At 39.6% G+C, this 27,307-nt stretch overlaps 1 long non-coding RNA gene across 1 annotated transcript in view; it reads right to left on the bottom strand.

Moving 5' to 3' along the window:
- Positions 1–16,085: 16,085 nt before the first annotated feature.
- The window catches only part of LOC142150039 (uncharacterized), an 89,087-nt gene continuing 77,865 nt past the window's right edge, over positions 16,086–27,307 (bottom strand). Inside the window, exon 3 of the long non-coding RNA XR_012690984.1 lies at positions 16,086–16,465. This is a non-coding gene — a long non-coding RNA (uncharacterized LOC142150039). The remainder of the gene's footprint in view (positions 16,466–27,307) is intronic.

Raw genomic sequence — 27,307 nt, 5'->3', positions numbered from 1 at the left:
TTAACATAGAAAACAGGAAGCATTATCAGTGAAATAGTTAGAAAACATATACTAACCAGCAATTATGAGCTAGGAGTTGTAGATATAAATAGACGTGCAACATGTGTGGCAATTAGCTGCAATAGGAAAAACTGTTAATTGTTACAATGCTGAAAAGCAGGTAACAAGAGCTGCAGTAATCCTGGTAAAATGGAGAAAACTGCATTAGGATATCTTTTAATTCATCTGTATGCTATGCCAGGTGTCTGAATAAAGCTTATATAAACATGTCACAAACACGTTCCGAGCTGCCGTAACTTTGGGGTGATTGCTGTATTAGGTCACACACGATTCCAGCCCAAAGTCTCTCTCTACCTATCACACAGGTTATAGACCTACTGAATCGCCCCCAAACAGCGCTCACACCCCCACACACTTCAGGTTTGCCACCACCTATTGAATACGGGCAATAGGACCCCCAATATACTGTCCCACATTGGCACACAAGGCTTCTAGCTGCTCACAGGCTAGCAAGACACACATCAGCAAACAATGGGTAAACTGTTCACACCTCCAGACTGTTACACAAATGTAAATACAAGCACACATAGCTTGTTAATCAAATGTATCAACAAATCACACACTAGCATTCAAAGGGTTAACTTGGCCGAGCTGTTTTCTTAACAGTCTAATGGATTTGTTAGAGTATCAAGGATGCAACATATTAAATCATATATTTAATATACAAAAGTACAGGGCATACAGATATAAAAAATAATGAATAAACAATTATTAGATTGACATAACAAGCAGTTTAAAATAAAAGGGGTTACATTTAGAATAGCACTTGAGTTGCATAGTCTGTGCCATGGGAAATTGGTTAGGAAGATGGACAGCTTATCAATGTGTATTGATTTCCCAAAAAAGTCTGGCAATCTGCTATACCTGGTCTCAGCCTTTTAAAGACACTTCCACACCTCTTTCTACCCTGGGGGTTGTGGCCTGTGACGCTTGTTTCAATCACCATTTGCATGCTGCCTGATTTACTAACCAATTCTACTATGTGACCTAACCTTTCTGTGGAGCGTCACACAGATCCAATTTTATCATTAATAAATCCCCTATGACTCTGTCCATCTTTTAATACCAAGCATGATGAAATTTTGACATGTGACATACCTTTTCCAAAGATATGTGATTTTAGCTTTTCCCAGATACCACCCATAACCTGTCATTCCCAACTCTGGTGTGATTTCTGCTCCTCAGTATGGAGTGGCACCCGGATTCCCCAAAATATGAACTATGAAGACATTTTCCTTTGAAGCTCATATTTCTATATACCTGAATAGGCCTTCAAGATGCTGCATTGGGCTGCAAGGATGTCCAGCTGTGACCGGCCCCAAAAAAAAGTCTATTCAGGGGTTCAAAAACAAATTTGTGTCAGGATATATCACAGCAAGAGCTCTTTGAAGCTACCACAGATGACACTCCTATCTTCTCACACTGGAATGTGCAAGTACATTTACATCCGACTTTCTGTCTTCACATTTTACACTTTCATAGCTGACCTTATCAATGGATTCATTTGATATAACATATTAACACTGCAGTTATGATTCATCCCTTATAAATAACTGTAAGTTCCCTATGTTCACGACAAAACATTTTAAAAGATTTATACTTTGAGCACAGTTTGCAAATATTTGAATATAATAAGCCTGTTATCTGTTCTCTACGCAGAATATAACATATTTATAAGTATATTCTCTCAGACAACTATATAACTTCTTGCAGACACAAGCATTGATGTTATCATCAGATTAACATCTTCTTTAACTCATGAACATCTGGCTGCTAAAACCTAATCTCACATACTTGTGAACAATTATTTTTGTTCAATATACTGCGGACTCATCTTGCATGAAAATACTCCACTCATTACTGCTTTTTAGAATCTTTACCAAATGTGAATTTTTATGACTTGACATTTGTCAACTCATTGTAATGCTGGAACATTAAAATTAAACTATATCATACATGTATTGCAACCATACTGTTGCTGACAGATGCTATAAAAGTACAATGAAGAGAATATGAAATTAAATAACAGTTGATGAAAGTTATTTTATTATTTCTAATTTTTACAAACAAAATAAGTTAATAGAAATGATATGTGGCTATTAGATTCAGCATTTTATTATATTTGTTTTGTTATTTTAATGTAATATATCTGGCAGATCTGAGTGTTTTTCACTTAATTAGTGAACAAATCACCTTTAAATCAACAATAAATACTTGAATATCATAGTATTCTAGATATAATAAATAGATGAAAAACCTTCAAATTTGTCAACCATTGACATATCCATCAAACCTACAGTATTCATCACCTACAGTGATTCATTATAGCATGAATAATGTTCTGCATCTAGCCATCACTGCAAACTGAAAAATGAGTGACGGATTCATATAATTTGGGATGATCAGGTATATTTTGATCCTAGAAGACTCTTTTAGTGAAAAAATAAATTGGAGAGACATGTAGTCTATTTTTGTGCATACCACGATTTTTAGTTCCTTTTAATTTGTAGCCCATTCATTATTGCCTCTTAAACCTCAGTTTACCAAAACATAAAAATACCAAGATTTTTCAAAGCCAATACTGAGGAACACTGTGGAGACACACGAATAAACAAAAATAATAATAATAGCAAACGCAGAGCAATAATCAAGGGTAGGCTAGAATGTGCTATAATGTAGTTATGCAATGTATCAGTGATCTTATATATGTTCTATAAAATGAATCTTCAGATGCTGACACAGAAGCATTAAAATCATATTATATAAAAATACACATTCTTTATGTAGGGTGTAAATAATAAATAAAGAGCAAAATGGCACAATCTCAAAAACTTTTACAGCATAATCATTATTCAATTCAAGAGTATGAAAGCAATAATATCTAAAGCTAATCAATTAAGTTGTGTTGAAGCATTTAAGATAATGTGTTCTAAAAATAAATATGCAAAAATGGCAATTAAAATATGTATAAAAATAGTAAATGTAAAAATGTGCATAAAAATATATAAAATCAGTGGTTAAAGTAGGTTGGTATACAGAAGGAGGTTATCCAGTGACCAGATTGACATTGAAACACTTTCTTGTCCATGTTATTATTATTATTATTATCATTTATTTGTTAGGCGCCACAAGGTTTCCGCAGCGCCGCACATAGTACAAACAGTAGACTATACAGAGTATAACAGTACAGAACAATAAACAAAAAGTACCAATACTTCAGAAACTCCAGGCAGGCAGATGCAATAGACACGGAGCAGAAAAACGGGTAAGGAGACAGGAGGGAAGAGGGCCCTGCTCATTCGAGCTTACATCCTAAGGGGATCCTTACATGTTGTACTGTACTGCGTAATGTTTTCAGAGCTGCCGGTATAATTCTAACAAAAAAGTACAGTTTGTTTTCCACCCCAAATGGAAATATATCAACCAACCCCCACACACACTCACGATTCAGATAAACAATAACTGCAAAATCTACTGTACTGCATATTTTTATAAACTAATATTAGGTATACCATATCTCCACTTGAACACTTTGGAGGCCCTTATGAAGTGAAAATTGCTGAGGTCAGTGCAAAATCTTTCTTGGTGATACATGTGGCTCTAAATGCATAGGTAAGATGGTAGCCAGGGGCCAGCTGCGCTGAGAGGCAGGGAGGCATCTGTGCCCTGGGCCGGTCCTGTAGTGAGCTACCTTTGGCTGGGTCACCTGCAATATTTTCCTTTAAAATAGGCTGCTGAGTCGAGTCTTGTCCCCCGGGGCTAAAATTTGCCAGTCTTCCCTTGATGGCAGTATTTGCTTTGGCTGAGAAATTAGGTGGAGTAATGTCGTATCTTGCCAAGTGGAGACTGTACCTAATTTTGCAGATCCAGGCAACCTAAAAACATTTTGTTTTGAGATTATTATAGTGAGAGTAAGGAGTGGAGTGTGGGTATTTTTTCACAGTTCATAGATTGAAAAACTGCTATTCATGAAATTAATTTGCATTCAAATTCACATGAATCATTGCAACATAAATATATGGGATTTCATAGATATCTACTGTTCATGTTGATTTTTCCATTGTTCTTAAGCTTTATTTCTGTTTAGCACATGGTGACTATAGCAAAAGTGTACTGTATGTAGGCAGACAACAGGATATTTTCAATTTGATTATTAATAAGAACTTGATCACTCAACTTAATTTTACCATTGGCTCCTTTGGTGCACAGAATCATGGCATTTCTAGTTTTTACTGAAGAACCCACAAAGGAGTCTCATAAATCATCATCATCATCTTTTTTATCTGGCTCCAAAGAATCCACGGGCCGAACAATCATCAAAAAATAAACTGAAAAAACACACAGATGAGTAAGGGACAAGATAAAAAATGTAATCAGTAAAAATTAATTCAAGATACTATAGAGAAAGCAACTACATAAGAAGACACAACTGCATAAGAAGACACAACTAGAACAAAGGAAACATTATAAAGAGGATGAGGACATAGAAGGTAGAGAGGGCAAAATTTGTGAGGGTTAACATTAAGAGGATTAGTGTAGTAAATGGAGATGAAAAAAGTAGAGTGAAATAGGCATGTTGAATGTTAGAAAGGAATTGTCTTAGGATGGGGCCAGGTAGGCAAGTGTGAAAAGATGAGTTTTGAGAGAGTGTTTGAAACATTTGAGGTTGGGGATGAGTCTGATTGGGCAGGGCAATGAGTTCCAAATGTGGGATGCAGCGTGGTGAAGACCTATAGTCGGAAGAGTCAAGTGGTGATAAGCAATGAGTAGAGGTGAAGGTCATTGACAGAACGAGTAGGGGAATATTTCTTGACAAGGCTGGAGATGTATAAAGGGGAGGCATTATAATTGAATGTAATGACTTGAATTGTACTCTGGAGGGAATGGTGAGCCAATAAAGGGATTTGCAGAGAGGTATAGCAGAAGAGGAACGTTGGGAGAGGAAGATTATTTGCGATGCTGCATTGAGCACAGATTTCAGGGGGGACAGACATTTTTCAGGCAAGCTTGAGAGGAGACGATTGCAATAATCAAGACGGGTGATGACAAGAGCATGGATGATTGTCTAGGTGGCATATCTTGGCAGTGTTGCAAAGATGGAGGTGACAGGAATGGGCAAGGGACTGGATATAGGAAGTGAAATTGAGGATGGGGTCAATCATGACCCCCAGGCATCCTGCGAGGGGAACAGGGGAGAGGGCTATACCGTCAATCTTAAGGGAGACTAGAGGAAGGGATGTGACGCTAGGTGGTGGAAATATGATAAGCTCAGTTTTGGAGCTAGTGGAGCTAGAGTTAGTGGAAATAATGCCATGCATCACAGTTTTAATATGAGACAATAAATTTAACTCTTATTCCTGACTATATAAAAATATATTTCTAGTGATTCCAAATACAAGCACAATTCAGGTAGAAATTAGTTGCACTGAATATACACTCAAGCCTAGAAAAGTTCCTATAAAACTGAGCTTGTTGTAGCATCCAGCCATCCAGGTGGAGATGGCAGAAAGGCAGACACACAGGTGAGAGCTCAGGGAAGGAAAGGTAGATTAGACTGTCATCAGCATAGAGGTATAAATGAAGTACCCAATGCACAAAGTCTAAATGTCAGGCACAAGCTGCAGTAATGCAGAGATAAGATAAAGGTGAGGTGGATAACTAAGGCTACTACTGCTAGAAATCATGCGTTTACTAGTTTTTAACACTAGTAAAAGTATGCAAATGGTTATAGGGCTCAAACAAGGCATTGTTTAAATTAATTTGCCAAGCAAGGTTTCCTACTCTTCAATTTTAGCATAAAGGAAACTGAGTGGTTAGGGGAGCAAAGGCTGACCAGTGGGCACCCCGCTGGTTCACACTAACTGAAAGAATGACTCACAAACCAGTATTGGGGATAATAATTATCACAGCTTTATTCACACACAAAAAACAACACACACAGGAGAAAAAATTGTGGGAGGATATGACATTTATCAAAATACCAACTGGTGCATCTTCAGCCCACCATGTGGGCAACTCAACACGTCCCTGGGCCTGCCAAATTCTACCCCTTCACTCGCTCTGGTACGTTATCCATTGAGGCCCATCTTTTAAATTTGGAATCAGACTTTCTGCCCCCTTTCCCAGGGTGATCATGTTCCCCGCTACTGTCCCTTTCCTTTGCTATATCCTGCATGCCATTTTTCCCTCCACCCACACAACATCCTAATGAGGACCAAAGCCCCCACTGTTGTGCTGTCATCTTATGATATCATGAAAATTCCATCCTACCAAATTTACCATTATTAAGAGGGATTTTCATGCTTTGATAAATCTGCCTCTTAGGTCATGCAATATTCTCAATGAGGAATCTCTGAACGGCCGTGTCACAAAACCCCATAATAATCACAGGTGCTAAAGAACTTTGAGCTTGATGAATAAGATCCACAATGTATCGAAAGATTACTATTATGTTACTACAATTGCTTAACAAAAAATATTAAAATCAAAAGATTGTGCTTACCTGCAATCCTCAGGTTCAGTTATGTGTTGTTTGACATGGTTATGCCTCAGTTCATTCATGTGGCTTCTATTTGGCAACCATCAGGACTCAATCAACTTCTGCAGAAGAGAAGCAGGGATGTAAGTGGTAAAGAGGACAGAAGTAGAAGAAGGGGAGAAGGGAGTTGGTGCGGGGCACATGGGAAAAAGTAGGTATTAGGGGCAAATGGTATAAAACAGTGTGGGGATAGATATAACAAGAGAGGCAAATGGAGACAGACAGACATACAAAGGGGGAAAAAGAAAGAACAAAGACACACACAAAGAGGAGACAATGATGCACAGACATAATTGGGATATAGAGATGCACACATGTAGACATAGAGGGAAAGAGATTGGCACAGATGGAGGAAGGAAAGAGATACTGACACAAACAGGGGAAGGGCAGAGAGGGTGGCACAGACAGTGGAAAGAGTGAGACTAGCACAGACAGGAGAAGTGCATATAGGCTGATACAGACACAGGAAGGGCAGAGTGGTTGGTGCAGATAGGGGAAATGCATAGATGCTGGTGCAGATGGGGGAAGGGCAGACAGAGTAGCACAAATTGAGGAATGGCAGAGAGGCTGGCGCAAACCAAAAATCATGTGATGCCTCCACCGTCCATCCTCCTGACATGACACCTTTTGAATATGCTACCTTTAAGAATCACACTGGAGGTGAAATTCAACAACCACATCAAAGACTGCACCTGTGCTAGTATTACCTTACATGCTTTTGAGCACCATCTCACTCACCTTTTCAGCTGGAGAAAGATTTTGAGACCTCAGTTTTATCCTGTGCAAGGGGGACTACATTGTCATTACTGCGCTGTCCTCACCAACAAAAATCATGTGCCACTGATTTGGACCTACTACAGGAGCATTGTAGGCAACATTGTAGGCAACAGATAATGTGCCAGCATGCCCTGGCAGTCATGGGTATGTACTACATTCACCAGCATACCCATGCACATTTGTTCATGATAGTGCACCATGAAAAAGTTATGTAATTTACTGTGAATTTATTTATTAACCCACACCTACTCCTCAGAGGTGTGGGAATAGTCCTAGTGCTTTCTAAGCCCGATAGCCCGATAACTCAAGGGAATTTAGTGCTGTGCTGACTGTACGAGGTCTGGTTGGTAATATAAAAAGGTGACCGCATGCTGCAAATTTTCCAACTATAGTGCCACCAAAGCCCAGTGCTGGCATTGGCATTATTGGAGGAAATTCATACGTTGATTGGACGCACTCAGGTTTGGTATGAAGGGCAAATGTCATACGACTTGGATGAGACTGTTGTAATACAGGGTTTAGGGGTGAACAGCCAGCTTGGGCATGCTCAAGTTATGCATTTACAGCATAGGCGACAAGTTACTTAAGACTCGGACTAGACACTGATGTGAGACAAAGGGTAGAGAAGATTCTGCTTTTACAAGCTCACTTCTAGAGGTAGGGGGTTTCACTCATGTTGTAGGACTAAGAGTGAGATTATGGATGGGATAGAAGTAGTTCCAGTAATGTAGAGGCCTAGATGGTGCAGAGGACTGGAAGCATATGGTGCTTAGATAGTCTGGGTGTGGAAGGTGCCTTCGAGCCTCATCTAGACAGCAGGGATAATGTGTAGTGCAGAGGCAATGGATGGAACAGAGGCCTAGATGGTGGGTGCTTGGATGATGTAGAGCATAGATGGTGCAGAGGCCCATTCAGTGGTGGCCTGGATGTTGCAGAGGTCCAGATGGCTTGACCAAAGCCCATATGACAAGAAAGCCTGGCCACTATGGAGAGCAGAGGCCTATAGTAGTGAAGCAGTTTGTCTAGACAACAATCTAGCAGATGTTCTCTCTAGCAGAATGTGTACTGTTGTTCAAGGATCTGACACGGTAATCTAGATGTTGTAGAAGTCTAGTAGGTGCTGAAGCCTAGTTGGTGGAGGCCTAGCTGGTGTAGGGGGGCAAGATGGGGCAAAGGCCTTGTTGGTGGAGACCTAGAGGGTGCAGAACCCTAGGTCCTGTAAAGGCCTCTCTATATCTGATTGGAAATGCAACCAGCTGGGCCATGGGTTGAAGTCCTTGCAGCTACCTGGACAGGACCATCCCATGGGTGGTCTTCAGGGTGATGTCTCAATGCTATCCCTCCAATAAAGTCCTCAGTGCAACCTTTTGGCTCCCTCACCAGCACTCGCAGTGGAATATAATCACCCCTGCAGGGATTGCCATTCAGTGGAATGCATGAAAGGCCCTTAGGTCAGCTGGGGATCCACAGTAGGCCTGGATTAGGGCAAGCCCTGGACTATGGGTCCAGCACACCAGCAGAATCTCCGGGATCAAATAGGGGGGTCAGCAGATACACCGCAGGAGACATGTAAGGCTCCAGACAAAGAGAGAAAGCTGCTGGAGATAAGCAGAGCCTAGGTTGAATTGGCAGCTAATAACTCCGTTGGCACATGCTGCCTCACCTATGTGCACATCTTACTAATCCCCTTGCTACTCTGCCTCCTTCATCAATGCAACCTAGCCCCCAGGTGTGAAAGGAAGTCCAGGCTCTACTGATCCCACCTCAGTTCCCCTAGCACCTATACAGTGTCGGACTGGGGCATGAAGGGCCCACCGGGGAATGCAACACTAGGGGCCCACCAAAGGGGGTGTGGTCAGCCATCATAGAGGCGGGACCAGACACTAGAGGGGAAATGGTCAGTCCACGAAGGACAGCTAGCACCTTAGTGCAGTATATAAAGAATGCAGTGTGTGTATAAAGAATACAGTCTTGACCTGTCCCTTAGATTGGGCAGAACAGTCACCAAAAATCACGATTGTCCCACTAGACCAGGATTGGCTAACCTGTGGCACTCCAGATGTTGTGAAACTACAAGCCACAGCATGCTTTGCCAATATATAGCAGCTTATTGCTGGAAGGGTATGCTGGGACTTATAGTTTCACAACACCTGGAGTACCACAGGTTAGCAAAGCCTGCACTAGATTCAGATCATTTAACAGACTGTCCTACCTGTTGTTGTCACTTTTACCACCTGTGGCTGCTGGTTTCTTTAGTTGCGGCTTGTCTGGATCCTGGAATGCTGAGGGCCCTATTTGGAAAAAATAATGGGTATATTTAGAAACATCAACCATCCCTGCCATTAAATAAACAGCACCCACATTTAATAATTAGGCCTCTCTCAAGCCTCAACATTAAAGTAATAGTGCTCACATTTGATGAATAGATCTGTTTCCCTCCAAACAACCCCAACATTAAATTAATAGTATTCCCATTTAATAAATAAACCTATTACCCTCCCTCCAAACAGTCCCAGCAATAAATTATTAGCATTTACGTTTAATACATCCATTTCCCACGACCATTTCTAGCATTAAATAATTAATATTCACATTTGATAGATAGTCCCCACACTCAGCCCCACATTCAATTATAGACCCAAACCAACTCAGCATTAAAGGTCCCATCACCCACTCCCTATAGTGTTCTCTGTGCAGGCCCCTCTCACTGTAGTTTAGCATAGGCAGCCCCCCTATAGTTTAGTATAGATAGGCAGCCCTCCTATGCCACACGGTAGTGTCCTCAAAACAATGTTAAGCCACACGGTAGTGCCCCCAATGTTATGCCACGCAAGTGTCCCCGATTCATATTATGCCTGCAATAGTCCTCTCAATTCACACACATATATATATATATATATATATATATATATATATATATATATATGGATAAATATATACTTATATATCCATATATATATATATATATATTTATATATCTATATATGTATATACATGTATCTATGTCTCTCTCTCTCTCTCTCTATATCTAATATATAAATGCTTAGTGGCGTCTGTGTGTGGAAAAAAAACCAAGTTGCAGCGCCACCTGCTGGGCAGAGTTATACACTGACCTACTAAATTCTTAGTGTGTGTGGGGAAAAAAATTCAAAAAGGGCTGAAATTTGGTAGGGCTCAAACTCATTTTCGTGAGGTAATTTTACCTCATGAACACACATGTGTAGAGGCGTGTGTTAGTGTGTGTGTGTGTGTGTGGAAAAAACTATTTTCTCAGAAAGGGCTCATCCAATTGACCTGAAATTTGGTATACTGACATTATTTGACAAAAAAATTAGAATAGTCAAGTCAGTTAACTTCCATCATCCCCCCTTCCCCCCGTGGGAGGGGTAGTAAAGGCTAAATTTACGAGTTGAGGCGTCAAACTCATTTTCGTGAGGTAATTTTACCTCATGAACACACATTAAAAGGGCTGCTTGCGTCGGGAACTAACGCTCTTCCCCTGAGGAGGCCTGGGCTAGGTCTAAATGCATGACAAGAACCTTTTTAAGACCTTAAGTATCTTGATTTGACTAGAATGCATGAGTATCATTCACGGGTTAACTTGTATATATATATATATATATATATATATATATGAAAAAAAGCAGACGGCGCTCGTGAAAATGCAAAAAAAAAAGATATGAGAAATGTATTCCATAATGGTAGTACTTTTCGAGACCAGTGTGCTCTCTTTATCAGGTCACCATTAAGCACATCAATTAAACCATTTAAAGCCAAAATGCAGTACCTGCAAGAGAAATGTTTGATATAGATTTTAATAGCTCCCAAGCGCAATGTCACTTACCTGACTGTGAAATGCTCCGGCATGCTGCTCCACTGGGCGGCCACGACAGGAAGACAACTCCTCCTCCCCTGCTGAAGTTAAAAAACACACTACCGCGCAGGTGCAGAGAGCCAGACAGGCGTTTGTTACTGACACTGCCACCGAGGCCCGCAGACATCGGGCAGTCAAGTGATCTCTGCAAGCTCCGCCCTAACGTCGGAGGGGGCGGAGCTTAATCACACAGGGGCCTACCGGTGATTAGTCCGGCTGGCCGGCAGGCCAGTCCGAGACTGCACCTATACCTTACATGGCCCCAGCACCATTACAGCACCTTTGCCCACATTTATATATGCTGGTCACACCAATAGATGCTCTGGTGAGAAATGCCGTTGTGGGGGTTTAAAAAATCACATTATGTGAATGTCTCTGAGAAATAAGAAACAATGAAGCCATCAGACTGCGCTGATCTATAAGATCATCACTTTTCAAGTCCCTGGATTAAGACCTGACTCAGAAACTTTATGTTCCCATTCTGAAATAATAAATTGTAGGTACTGAATCCTTGAAGAAAGACATTTTAAACTTAAAAGATAAGAAATGTTTGCTGAATTCTGCCAAATCTCCTGCAAATTGATTCAGACGTTTACCAAGGAGTAGCTGCTGATATTTCTGTTTTAAAGCACATTTTTTCTTTGTTGTTTTATTAAAAACAACACTCTTCCCCGCAAGACAGAATACAGTGTTGATAGAAAATATCTATAAAAAATTGTATTGTATCTTTTTGCACATATTATTCATTGCTTTATTATTATGTCCTTGCTTTATTTTTTCTAGATTGCTGTAACCTTTACATTCAATAAAAGCAAGAGAATTATCCAGAATTTTTAAAGTGCTGGCTCTTAATGCTGCGCTTGTAGACAGATATTACATCTGGCAAAAACTTGCACAAACATTTGAAGAGGGACAAACTTTATTATTATGTTAAAGCATTTTACAGATTGGATTTACTATTGTTGTAGTACCTTACTTTCCCCAAAAAAATTACAAATATTTACAAATAACTGGTCCAATAATAAGCTTGCAGACTATAGTTTATATGCTAATGTTGGCTCCATGTAAATTTAAATATTCACATTGTGACCCTAAATAGATTGTTAACTTAATTTGTTAGTCAACAATCTGTTTCTATACAGCTATGGGGACAGAGCTGTGTAAAATGGGTAGTGACATGGCAGTGTAATATTCCAATAAAGATTTCTATTTATACATATTCTGTAAATATTGGTTAGTGGGAAAGGATTCAGTATAATAATTGTTCATGTGTGTAATGATATTGATGGGCTTTTTACTACTTTAAGGTGTGTTTTCATATTGATTGTTCTTGATTCAACAAATACATTTTTAGAACATAAACAATTTAGTCTGCATAGACTTGCAAAATAAAATGGTGTGACCCACGGTTTATACTTTATGTGCTATATGTATATATTCTATCTAAATAATTATATTGGTAACAAAGTGGTACACATGAGTAAACAATAACCAAACATTTCTGTAAGGTTGAACACTACACAATGATGTATACATTATGGTGCTCATGTAGAGAACATCTTGCTATTTTGATTAAAATATGAATTTCCGTACTACTCAGGTGCACCAAAAATGTGTACGCATATGTCGATATGCAGACTTGGTTGTTTCTTACACTTACGACTCTTTACTCTTGTAGAGGCAGAATGGGGAAAGGAAGGGGCAAGCAAAAGTAGGCCAAGTACAGTAAAGGTATATTCACGTAATTGCGACTGAGATAAACCTGTACACTCGCGGACATACACCTGTCTGGAGGCAGACCTATTGTGGGTGTTGAAGAGCTGGTGAAGCACAAGATTGATAATGACGGTCACAGCACTAGCTAGCCGCTTCTGATTGGCTGCTTGTTTCTTGAACACTCCTACTGATAGCACTTAATTTATTAGTGTGGCTGCCATATTGTATGACGTTGAAGTCATCAATTCACATTACTTAATATATATTTCCATTTGGACTGTTGCAGGAGAGATGATTCCTATTTGATTTTTAAAGCGGCAAATAACAGATATATATATTTAATTGAAATTAATTTTGATTTATATTTTGTAAATGTGTTTACATTTAGTTATATTTTATATGGTAAATGCAACATTTGCATATATTAATAGCACACTATATTGTCTTGTGTATGTGACACTTAATTACATTACATTATTATATACCAATAGGATAATGCAACTTTAGCATTTACTACTAATGCTGTCAAGCCACATCTCTACTCTATGTCTATGCTATCCCTACACTTACTCTACATATTTTTATAATGCATATACTTGTAGAACTGGGCGCAACTTAAGATGTTAACATTCAATGGAAAAATGCTTCCAAGGCTGCAGTAAATAATTAAGGCAATGTTTAAACTCTTTCACTCTACAAGAGGTGAGATTATTAGAAAAATGTTTAAAATTTGCACCGTCAACTAGACCTAACCTAATCAGTTTATTTGTGGATTTCAATAAATATGTGAGAACACTTATGGGTATATTACCTAAACTGCGGGTTTGGAAAAGTGTAAATGTTGCCTATAGCAACCAATCACGTTCTAGCATTCATTTATTTAGTGCACTCTTAAAAATGATAGCTAGAATCTGATTGGTTGCTATAGACAACAGCTTCACTTTTTCAAACCCGCAGTTTAGCAAATATACCCCTTAGTCTTTTTTATAGCCTTTTGGGCACAATATCTTTACTGACTAACAATACCGGTTCACCTATAAATCTTGACAGAAATGATAAACAAGCTTTGGAGGATTTGGTATTATTTTTTGGTGAAACAACTGTATCAGAGCTGTGAGGTTCTATTGATTTGTATAATATCAATAACCTTGCCCCAGCAAAGTTTCTGAAGAAATTTTTCCTGATACAATATCATCAGAGATTTTACCAACGACTGACGTCCAATCAGAATGCAGATTCATGCGTACACACTATGGACGCATTACACAATTTACCGTCCGATCTGTGATTTTCATCTGTCATGACCATCGTCTCAAAAGATTGTGACTCCATACACACTGTACAGATATATGCCATCCCAGCAGCGATATGCTAAATAAATTTAAAATAAAAGGCTGAACCTCAGTGGACACCACACCCAAAAACAAAGAATAAGGAAAAGGGAATACATCATCACCATTCAATTCTATTGTTCAATTTCTACTATTTATTTTAATACAATGGCCACAATAAATCAATGAAAAACTTGTGGTTTTCTGCTTCTCGCTATGGTAAGAACACTGGAAACACAGAACCGGAGGGAAAGAAGAAAGCATCGCACTTGTTGGACCAAGGAGTGGTTCCAAAGGAAAGAGTCCTTTTCACATATGCTCCTGCTACAGAATATACTGGACAACCATCCAGATGGTTTCGAGAATTTCCTACAGATGAATGATCCCACATTCCAGGAGCTGCTCCAGTTTGTAACTCTCCTCAATCAGACGGAGGTCACCCATTTAAGGAGACCCATATCTGCAGAGCAGAGATTGGTTGCTACCCTATGATTTTTGGCCATAGGAAGGACACTGTACTATAAAGTACAGCACAGAAATGTCAACACAAGCTCTGGGTTAAATAATACCTGAGATCTGTGAGGCTATCATACAAGGTCTGCAGGGACTATAGATGAAGGTTGGGGAAAGAAATAGTCTGATTTCAAACAGTTTTTTTTTTTTCATTAAAACAGAAACTGAACATATAAAAAAAAACAAGCCAAATATATACAGTTTGCAAGCAGTGAGCACTTCCACTGTATTCTAGCATACACTGGAAAGGCTGATTGGTGCCCTACAGGCTAAAGGAGTATGGCCCACATTTTCCCCTGTTTGGCTGAAATGATGGCAAAATGAAATTAATATTTACATGAACTGAGGGCAAAAGCTGCTTTGGGCCTAAAGGCAGGAGAGGTATGGGATCCATCTCTGCACATCAGTGATGGGTTGAAGATGGGAAGTCAAAAACAAACATTTACATGAATTGCGGACTTACTCTTGTGTATAGGGTGATTGTCACAGTCCTTTAAGAGGAAAGACAAGGGTTGAACAGTGAAGCTCCGGTAACTGAGAACTAGTTCTCAGCTATATTAAAATCAGTCCCTCTCCAGGGTCTACATTTTAAACACTTATTTTCCTACTTTCTCACTTCTATTATTTTTTAGATAATGCGCCTACCATTAATATATGAATTAGTTATTTTTTAAAGATTATCAATAAAGATTTTAATCTACAATTTTTGCACAAGGGACCGGAGTGCTTCACTGTTCCACTCTTGTCTTTCCTCTTTAATGATTCTATATATGTTGATGGAAGCAGCCCCTCAGAAGTGGATACATTAAACTATAATGTGACCAATGGAGAGGGCCCTAGACCTAGTGTGGAGCTAAGTTTCTTTGTTTTATAGGATTGTCACACTCAACAGAGTATTAAAAAAGTTGTATTTATTAAAATTAAAAAAATCAAATATACCATCAGCTGACCGCAGGTAATATATGTCTCGTTATTAATAGTGGGCATCCAAGGACCTTATCTTTGAAAGGTGTGGGTCTTAACAGCTATGCAGTACAAACATTTGGTTACAGCTGCTCACTGAAAAGTTTGTAGAAGATGCTGTAGAAAAACTATATTTTCAATATTGCAGTAATACGTTGTGCCATGCACCATCGATGATCCTATATCTTATAAGAATTTTATAATCAGGTATCTGATAAGGACAATATAAAGGAAAATATCAAACATTTATTAGACACAAAACAGACTTATAAGCTGCTCTGTCTATTTATGTTTTATATTTTAACTCCAGATTTCATAATAATGTATTTTTAATATGATTTATTTGATAGCTATTTCCTGGTCACAAGTGAAACGCAGGAGGTCAAAGTACCATAACTTGGGCACATACACATCTTCAGCCCCTGCCCCTGATATTTTTGAGGCATCCAACTTATTAAGTTCCTTTTTGAAGACAATCCTCATGTTCTGGATCTTCCCTTTGACCCACTCTGCAGTTGCCTCTGGATAATGTGAAAGGCTCACTGTGACAATGTCATCCAAACCAAGCTCCTCTTCTGCTTGTTGGAGTACTCCTTTGACTTTGTTTGCCAGAAGCATGGATGGGACCTGTAGGCCTCAATAAAGTCCTCCATGAGCTCCACAGTTTTGTCAAATGCCATCTTAAAACTTTTCCTAAATAAATATAAAACATGATTACTAATAAAAGATCTTGTAAACAACATTCTTGATTATTTGGTGAACTAGCTTGATAGGTAGGCCTAAAAAAAAGTCAAAACCAGTTTACATATGCAGTGGTACAGACACAGGGTGGACATCTGTACTGAATATATTTCTAGTCTCTTATTATCATAAGAAAATTATATACACATAGAGGTATTATTTACATTTATGTACATTTTCTTACATGTTTAATAGTGGCCATAATAGGTACTATAATTAGATATATAAATACACACACACATATATATATATATATATATATATATTATATATATATATATATATATATATATATATATATATATATATATATAAATATATTTCTAATCTGCCATTAGACAGTATGCTAACAGGCAAAAGTACAGGTAGATAATACAGACTTAAAGAAATGGACACATGTCACATCAGTAAATAAACAGGACTTTATTGATAATATGTATTTTCACATGTGTTATACTGTTCTATACACTTGCCTACAGGAACGCATTGATGCCATATAGAGCATGTTAAAAAGGTTTATTACTGATTCACTATTAAAACATCACTTTTTCCATATGCTTCACGTTTTCACAGTGCACCATGTGGGAGACGCAGAGACAGCATCATAAATTTAAATATACACGCCCAGATAGGCGTCACCGCTGATTAGTCAGATCCCACTTTGGAATATCAATGTGAATTGAGATCCCTATTGGATGAAGCCCTCACTGACAATGTAAGCACTTGACATTTTTAATGCTTAATACATTATATCCGATAATACCAACTTACTGTCAACTACCAAAGATTCATCATCATCTCGGGAGAGGGTTCACTCACAAGCACTTGATCTTTATTTGTTGATTCACATTTACATAGTTATGTTACTTTATTAAAATCACATATTAAAGATACCATATTTTTTTTTACATTTGATTATTTCTAGAAATTGGAAAGATTCTAATTATTTCTTGACATGTGATGTTGAATCTTTATATTCTAATATTCCCCACCATTAAAGTCTTGAGACAGTAAAGTATTTTCTGTGAAAAGATGGAAATATGTATTAAATTAAATTATTAACTTGTGTGATTTTATTTTATCATCTATAAAATTTTCTTTAGAATACAATTATTTTATTTTTGACACAATTTTATTTACAGACAAGGGGTACTGCCATGGGTTCGCTCTGAGCTGTGCAAATCTCTATATGGGCCTTTTCAAGGAGAGGTAAAATGGGGTTCACTATTCAGGGTGAACATAGACCTCTATGGCAGATACAGAGATAACTTATTTTTCATTTGTGACACAATATCTTCATTTATATCGCACTTGATTGCAATGATTTTACGAGTCATCAGGATATTTACAGTGTAAGTGTGGGATAAGAAAATTGTCACTGAGACATTTGATATGTATTGTTACAAACATTCCCAAAGAGGTGGAAGGACAACATCCCTAAGGGCCAATTTCTCCATATATATAGAAATTGCTCTTGGAATATGGACTTTAATAAACAGGCCAATATGTTGTATCAATCTTTCTTAGAACAGGGATATTTAGATAAAACATTGAAATAAGTTGAATTGTTAGATAGGAAGGATCTTTAAATCCACAAAAATAAAACATAATTGGAAAAATGAGCAGGTGACAGATCATTGGTAATTATTACTTAAATTAATATATGTGCCATGAATATTAGGAAAATTATTAACTGTTATTCAGCTTTACTGGAGCTTGATTATCTAATAGAGCCCCATTTTAATAAGGGGAAATGTTTTAAGAGGAGCAGGGAACCTCAAAGAAAAATTGGCTCCAAGTTTCTTTAAGAAAAATCCAGATAGGAACAATTTAGAGGCTGATAAAATTATGTCCAAAACTCTATGGGTTGGTTAGGTACGAGACTAAATGGTTTTTATAAATGTGAAAGAACATGTTGTTTTACATGTAAATTTGTGGATCATAAAAGCAAAGATATCTTTTGTGTATAGATCTTTTGTGTCTAAGGAGAAATTTACTATTATTTATTTGGTTTGCCGTTCAGATTATATAATCTATTTTATAATCTGTAGTTGTGGAATCCAATAAGTAGGAAGGACTACAAAATCACTACATGTGCACTTTCTGGAACACCGTCGCAATGTTTTGAAAAAAATGAAGACCCATAGTCTATCTCACCATTTAACTTTATGATAGAAAGATGATTTAAAAGATCTAAAAATTTAAGATATTGAAGGGACTGATATGAATTAGTTCAGCACTGCGGAGTTAGTGGCACTATATAAATAATTCGATGAAGAAGAGATATATATATATATATATATATATATATATATATATATATATATATATATATATATACACATATATATATATATATATTAGATTAGTTAATTGTTTAGATAGATTTAGTTTCATACATTTCATATAGTTAAATATTAATTGTTTTTAGATAGAAAACTTTAGTTATATATAGCATTTATTAGTTATTTCATTGTGTTTAGATAGAAAGCTGTAGTATAGTTATATAGCATAGATTAGTTATTTAATCTAGTTAATATATTTTGTGTTTAGTTACTGAGGTAAGTGTAGCAGATTATTTTAGATTAATTTTAACATAGAGCAGGAAGTCTGGGGAGCTTAAGGCTTCTCTTTTTCCACTGGACAAGGAGGCTGAAGAGACATCCGTGACCATCAGGCGCGGGCTGACAACATGCAGCATGGGGGGCGCACAGGCGGCCACATCACATAACACGCGATGCGGCAGCGTCATTGATGACGCGGCCGCATCGCGTGTCATATGATGCGGCCGCCTGTGCGGCCCGAACAGCGGTCACTCTGAGCGGCCCGGGGGACCGATGCCCCCCCTACCCATCGGCCCAGCCCACCCCTTGTGACCATCAGCAGTGGAGAAGAATGTACCATAAACACAGAAGACCAACGAGGTTCCAGGAGAAGACGGCTATTTGTGGACACAGTTGGACCCTCTACAAGCAACCAAGGGACATACGGTACAGAATATGACTATGATGATGAGGAAGAGACTGCTGCAACAAGAGCACAATAGTTTACAGACGAGGAAAATGAACTATTTGTAGCTAGGGTACTGCAGAATTACGATACAATAATTGGAGTGAATGCGCAGACCACCTCCCACAAGTAGAAAATGAAAATTTGGAGCGAAATTGCAGCATCCTTTACTTTGGTTGGAGTCAGACCCCGAACCGATGATGTCTGCAAGAAGTGCTTTCATGATTGTAAGCACAAAATATGGCAACAGGGGTCAAACATGCTCGAGACAGAGGTGGTGGCCAACCTCTGTGGGTCCACTTCAAGCCGTGGGAGGTGAAAATGCCTAAACATCTCAGCCTGGTTCTTGCAGAAGGGGTGGAAGAGACAGTGGACAAAAATACACTTTTATATCATAAGGTAAGTTATACTGTGTGCACTACTGTTAGGTGATACTGTGTGCACTACTGTTAGGTGCACATAGCATTGCCTTCACAAGCAGTACAGTGTGAAGCATGAAAAACTTCCCAACTGTCTTTGCCGTCAGACCAAAACCTGACTAACCGAGGCAGTCTCCCAAATTCAGGAGTGCCTCACCAGATTCAGGATAGTTGGCAGACTGTCCTGCTCTCTCTGTTATTGTCACTTCACCACCTGTGGCTGCTTGTGTCTTTAGCTGCTGTTTGTCTGGATCCTGGAATGTTGGGGACCCTGTTTGGAAAAATGATGGGTACATGAAATTTAAAAAATGTCAACCACACCAAGCGTGAAATCAATAGCATTCACGTTTAATAATGAGCCCTCCCAACATTCAAATAATAGTATTGATAAATATATTTTTTTAAATAGATCTATTTCTTTCCAACCAACTGTGACATTAAATAGCATACATGATTAATAAATAGACCTATTTCACTCCAATTAGCACCAACATTAAATTAATAGTACTCCCATTTAATAAATACACATATTTCCCTCCCTATAAACAACCCCAGCAATAAATTAATAACATTTATGTTTAAGAAATATAACCTTTTCCCACAACCATGCCCAGCATTAAATAATTCATATTCACATTTAATAAATAGCCCTCCTCGCCAAACTTGATTCCACATTCAATTAATAGCCTCAAACCACCCATTATTAAATTTAAGGTCCTGTCACCTCACCTTAAACTAATAGGCCCCAGTATTAAAGTAAATCGTGAACCAATTAATTAAATTGTTACATCATCACCCCACAAATAAAATAGCACCCACATTCTATTAAGGCCCCAATCCCTTCTCTCACATATTATGGGAACATAGTCCACCTCCCTTCCCTCACACAATAAAATAGCATACTAACACATGGCCCCAGTACCCACCACCCCTTAATCTGGCTCTGGTCATCCACCACTCCTTACCATAACTACACCATGTTTAAATATCCAACACTTCTAAAACAAACATAGTTTTGATTGCAGAGACCTCCAGCCAGGCCAAAATCTCAGCTAGCAAATCGAAAGATAGTGGTAAAAGAAAAAGATATATATATATATATATATATATATATATATTGTAACAAAAGGAGGCTTTTAGCTGGCAATATGCAGAGAAAGCAGGGAAGTAGAGTAAAACATTTGTGCAGTAATGCACCTAGATTGAATGTGAAGACTTATGTATGAAAAGCAATAGTCTAAGTTTGGTTAAACTTACATGATTTGAAATCCTTCCTCTCAGCAAACAGACAGAGTGTGTCTGTTAGTCCAAACAGAGCCAGGGATGGGTGTTTCCTTTTAAAGAGAAGGTGGGTGTGTCACCTGTCCATCAAGCTAAGGCTGGGGGAGGAGTATCAGGTATAAAAGCTTGTTTGTATCATTTGTTCATGGAGTCCAATGCTGGGGTAGCTGGCTGGTCTTGAGAGAGAGCTGGTCTATGTATAGCAAGCGTTTAGGGTCTCCATAATTGCTGTGAAAGTATACGGTGTCAAAACATTTATCATCCTGACAATAAAGCTACATAAAAAGGAAGTTGTTGTTCGCGTGTGCTTCTGCAGTAGCGGGCTCTTGCCACAAGTGGTGTCAGGAGTGGGATACTCCGGGAAGCAAGTTTCCACTACCCAACCTGCGCAGACGTCAACATGGAGGAAGTACTGAAAACCCTTGTGAATGTGGCCGCTGCGCAGCAACAGTAGCAAGCTCAGATGCTACGAGTCGCCGAGGCACAGGTGGAAAACACAAGGCTCTTAAGGGAAGAGTTAAGCCAGGTGAGGCATGACAGAAATGAATCACCTGGTCCTGTTCTTCAGAAAATGTCGCCAGGTGATGACATAGATGCATATCTGGTATCCTTTGAGAGACTTGCAAAAAGGGCAAAATGGCCTCCTAAAGATTGGGCTAAGAGACTGGCGGCATACCTGACTGGTGAAGCTCAGCGAGCTTATATGGATCTAGATGAGGAACGGGCCTCTGATTATTTGTGCCTAAAGTCTGAGATATTGGCTCGCATTGGAGTTTCCGGGCCAGCCCGAGCCCAGCGCTATCACCAATGGCGCTATGATAAAGACAAAACAGTGAGAGCGCAAGTGGCTGAGCTTTCTAAAATTTTAAAGAAATGACTGCAGCCTGAGGAAAATTCGCCTTCTTGGATTATTGAAGTTCTGGCGATAGATCACTGCATCCGAGGGCTGAACCGCGATTTGCAAAGGTGGGTTCTGCAATCAGACCCACAAACTTATGAAGAGCTTGCCACCATGGTAAAAAGGTTTTGTGCGTTACAGCAAATGACTAAAGAACCTGCATTTGTGCCAAAGCCGCTGCCACGCCAACAGCCAGGTTTGACAATCCTTGCTACAGGGCCCAATGGCAAAACTGCTACGGACAGAGGGACAGGTGCAAATATGTCTAATCTGAAGTGCTTTGAATGTGGTGAGCCAGGCCACTTTAAGGCAGAGTGTCCTAAACTACAGGAACCCATGGACTGTTCCATGGCACATATTGGGCCTGCATTTCCAAGCTGTTTTACCATGAGTCCCACACCAGGAAGTCCTTGTTTGTTCCGGGTGACTGTGCTAATCAACCACAACCTTGTTCTGGCCTTGGTTGACTCGGGGAGTGAACTCTCATTGGTTTCCAGCTCTGCCTTACCCGAAACCATAACTTCTCGGTTGCCCAAAGTGAAGGTTCTTTGCGTACATGGCACAACAGAGGCGTATGAGAGAACAATACTACCAGTCACACTCAAAGACAAAACTGTTATGGTGGTAGCTGCCATAGCACATAAACTCCCATATCCACTCATTTTGGGGCGAGACTTCCCACTGTTTAATGATGTCCTCGGTGAGCGGATCCGGCCGGACATGCCGGCAACTGATGCAACGGTCGGAAGCCCGGTCTTAAAGGAACCGCCTAAGAATCCACAACATCTGGACATCGATCTTTGGGAACGGCCAAACGGGAATGCCATCCTGGGAGTCACAGCAGGAGTTCCACAAAAGCATCCACCTGCGAGGGAAACATGGACAGTCCAAACTAGCATTGGTCGGTGATGTCGCAGATGAACCCACCCCGCCTGTCAGTGAGGATACGGACTGGTCCGCAATACAATTTTGTTTCCTCTGCAGGACTTTGCTCGAGACCAACTTAATGATGCCACTTTGGAACATGCCTTTAAAAGTGTGACTGAGGTAAATGGGGTAGCGAAAGCCGCCCAGCCTGCAGAAGGTATACCATATTTTATTGTTAAAAATAAATTTTCTGTATAGAGTTGCTAATGTACAGGGGGAAAAAGTAGAACAAATAATGGTTCCTCAGGTCCATGTAACCCTAGTGTTAAAAGCAGCACACACACATGTCTGTGGGGGACACCTAGGGGAGGATAAAACACGGGAACGAGTTCTGCTTAGGTTTTACTGACCCGGTGTACACATGGCAGTGAAAATAGTCCTGTCCCATTTGTCAGAGAACCTGTCCCAAACCCATGTACAGGCACCTCTCATTCCAATACCAATAGTACAAGTTCCCTTTGAACGGATAGCTATGGACCTTGTGGGGCCACTGGAAAAATCCGCACGTGAGCACCAATATATACTAGTGGTGCTTGACTATGCAACCAGGTATCCAGAGGCAATTCCCCTACGAAACATAAAGTCCAGCACCATAGCTAGAGAACTTGTATTGATGTTTACACGCTTGGGAATACCCAAAGAAATTCTCACAGACCAGGGTACTTCATTCATGTCTAAACTGATGAAGGACATGTGCCAGTTGCTAGCGGTTATGGCGCTTCACACCTCTGTATATCATCCACAAACAGATCGCTTGGTGGAACGCTTTAACCGCACATTAAAGCACATGCTCAGGAAAGCAGTGTCTCAAGAGAAAAAAGATTGGGACACTCTTATTCCCTATTTGATGTTTGCCATCCGTGAGGTACCTCAAGCTTCAACAGGGTTTAGTCCCTTTGAGTTATTGTTTGGGAGACAGCCCAGGGGTATCTTGGATATGTTAAAAGAAGGGTGGGAGCAGCAAGGTCCCAGGGAGCCAAATCTGGTACAATTTGTGTCCCAAATGTATGAGAGGCTAGGAATGATAGGGCCCATTGTGCAGCAACATGTAAAAGAGGCTCAGGAACGACAGAGAAAAAGTTATGATAAAAGTGCTGTTGTTCGATCTTTCAAGCCTGGGGACAAGGTCCTAGTCCTGGTTCCCACCCAGGAAAGCAAACTTTTCGCCCATTGGCAGGGTCCATATGAAGTTCTAGAGGCTGTCGGTCCTGTCAATTACAGAGTCCGCCAGTTAGGTAGGAGAAGGGAGGAGCAAATATATCATGTTAACCTCCTTAAACCTTGGCATGATGAGGAAACCTCTCCTCAGGTAGTGAGTACTGCCATTAAAAAGTCTGAAGTGCCCATAGAGCCAGCTTTGTCCATTCAGCAGATACAACAGACTGAAGAAATGATTCGCCGGAACAGGGATGTGTTCTCTTCCATTCCTGGGCGCACTACCTTAATCGAACACGACATTGTCACTGCGCCTGAAGTCATTGTAAAGCAGAAGCTGTATCGTATTCCAGAAGCCAGACGGGTGGACGTGAGAAAGGAGGTCGAGAAGATGCTCCAGTAGATGTGATTGAAGAGTCCACTAGTGAGTGGCATAGTCCCATTGTGCTTGTCCCGAAACCCAATGGGACAATTAGGTTCTGCAATGACTTTAGGCGCCTAAACAGTATGTCGCAGTTTGATGCCTATCCGATGCCATGTGTGGATGAACTAGTGGAAAATCTTGCTGGTAGCAATTATTAAACAACCCTTGATCTAACAAAGGGTTATTGGCAAGTTCCCCTGACTTCCACGGCCAAGCCAAAGACTGCATTTTCCACCCCTATCAATATAAAGTCCTACCCTTTGGGTTGCATGGGGCACCTGCCACCTTCCAAAGAGCCATGAATAAATTGCTACGACCTCACACAGCTTATGCTTATGCCTATACTTGGACGATATAGTGATTTATACCCCAGACTGGGGATCACATTTAGCCAAAGTTGAGGCGGTCTTAGCTTCATTAAGGTCAGCAGGGTTAACAGTTAACCCAGAGAAATGTGCCATAGCCATGATAGAAACCAAATATTTGAGGTACATTGTTGGTCGAGGGCATGTAAAACCCCAGCTAGAAAAAGTGGAGGCAGTCAAAAATTGGGCAAGACCAGATAAAAAGTCTCAGTTAAGAACCTTTTTAGGCTTAGTAGGTTACTACAGGCGGTTTGTAAGCCACTTCGCCACTAGAGTTGCTCCACTTACGGACATGTTAAAAAAAAGTTGTCCAGATAGATTAACCTGGTCTGACTCTGCAGAAACCGCCTGGTCTGATCTTCGGTTAGCTCTTTGTTCCTCTCCAGTTCTACAAGCACCAGATTTTACCCAGAGGTTCTTCCTCCAAACTGATGCTGATTCTGGTGTTGGCTTAGGTGCAGTCTTGTCACAGGAGAAGAATGGAGTAGAAAACCCTGTCCTGTACCTAAGCCGTAAGTTACTTCCAAGGGAACAAAAATATGCCACTGTGGAGAAAGAATGTCTCGCCATAAAATGGGCTACAGAAGCTCTGCGCTATTATCTCCTAGGCAGAGAGTTCACCTTAATAACAGACCATGCACCATTAAGATGGATGCAGAACAACCGGGAGGTAAATGCCAAGGTAACACGCTGGTTCTTGGCACTGCAACCTTTCAAGTTCTCAGTAGAACATAGACCTGGGATTCTGCACAAAAATGCAGATGCGTTGTCACAAAAATATGCGCTCCTCGCGAAGTCCGCGTCCCCCTACTTGGAGACGCTAGGGGGGGGGGATATGTGACAAAAGGAGGCATTTAGCTGGCAATATGCAGAGAAAGCAGGGAAGTAGAGTAAAACATTTGTGCAGTAATGCACCTAAATTGAATGTGAAGACTTATGTATGAAAAGCAATAGTTTAATTTTGGTTAAACTTACATGATTTGAAATCCTTCCTCTTAGCAAACAGACAGGGTGTGTCTGTTAGTCCAAACAGAGCCAGGGATGGGCGTTTCCTATTAAAGAGAAGGTGGGTGTGTCGCCTGTCCATCAAGCTAAGGCTGGGGGAGGAGTATCAGGTATAAATGCTAGTTTGTATCATTTGTTCACGGAGACCAACGCTGGTGTAGCTGGCTGGTCTTGAGAGAGAGCTGGTCTATGTATAGCAAGCGTTTAGGGACTCCATAATTGCTGTGAAAGTATACGGTGTCAAAACATTTATCATCCTGACAATAAAGCTACATAAAAAGGAAGTTGTTGTTCGCGTGTGCTTCTGCAGTAGCGGGCTCTTGCCACAATATATATATATATATATATATATATATATATATTGTAGAAAAGACTGCACTCACATGTTCAAGTAAATCCGCCTTTGGGGTGCTCCATAAAAGCTTCCATTTCCATAGCAGCTAGTACATACTCAACGATGAGAGGGCACTCACCATTTACATCAAATCGATTATTCTTTACATTTACATTGTAGTCAATGTTCCGTTCTCACATCCAAACCCTTTTCAAGACAAATTTACATAGATCAGCAGACAAGACAAGCATAGACTAGACAACATTATAATTACCAGACTATATATAGTCCAAAGGGTTGTCAGTTGGATTACATCTCAGAAAATTGACAGTTCCAGTGCATGTATCCACCCCCCACAGTGTTTTAAACAATATGTGTTCCACCCAGTAGGAGGCGTCACAATGCACTTTCAACACCAATAGCAGACCATTCATTATATTTGTGGCATTTGGTAATGAATATAGTATCATCATATTTCTTCACCAATATATAGTATAGCATCTTTCTGGTTCAGACACTTTATTGTTAAATATAGGAAAAACCCCAAATGTTATAGTAGCCAATAATTGGTATTATAGTTTCTAATGTCTATGGTTCAAAAAATGCTATAGTACTACACAACCGCAAGTATTGTAACTATCCGCAAATAACACCATATTCTCTGTTATACATTATACATTTCAACATATCATCAATATTAGAGATAAAACTTTTGTCAGGGAATTATACATATAAAAATATGTGTGTCATTAAAAACAAAAGAACAAAATCTTGTGAATATGGGACCCCATAAGTAGATCTAATAACCATATATAGCCAAGTTTCTGTTGTTGAGACCGAAACGTTGACTACCGTGTAAACAAACTGGATTGAAAATAAACAATAATCTATTTGTTTTAAATAGTGAGTGTCTTGTCTACTCTTTGAATATATTTTAGAAATGACCAAATAAGAGACTCCTTGCTCCAGTCTTCTTA

Source organism: Mixophyes fleayi, chromosome 4, assembly GCF_038048845.1.
Source record: "Mixophyes fleayi isolate aMixFle1 chromosome 4, aMixFle1.hap1, whole genome shotgun sequence".
In the NCBI taxonomy this organism is placed as follows: Eukaryota; Metazoa; Chordata; class Amphibia; order Anura; family Limnodynastidae; genus Mixophyes; species Mixophyes fleayi.
The sequence above is the reverse complement of the archived record's forward strand: the minus strand, read 5'-3'. Positions and strand labels throughout refer to the sequence as shown.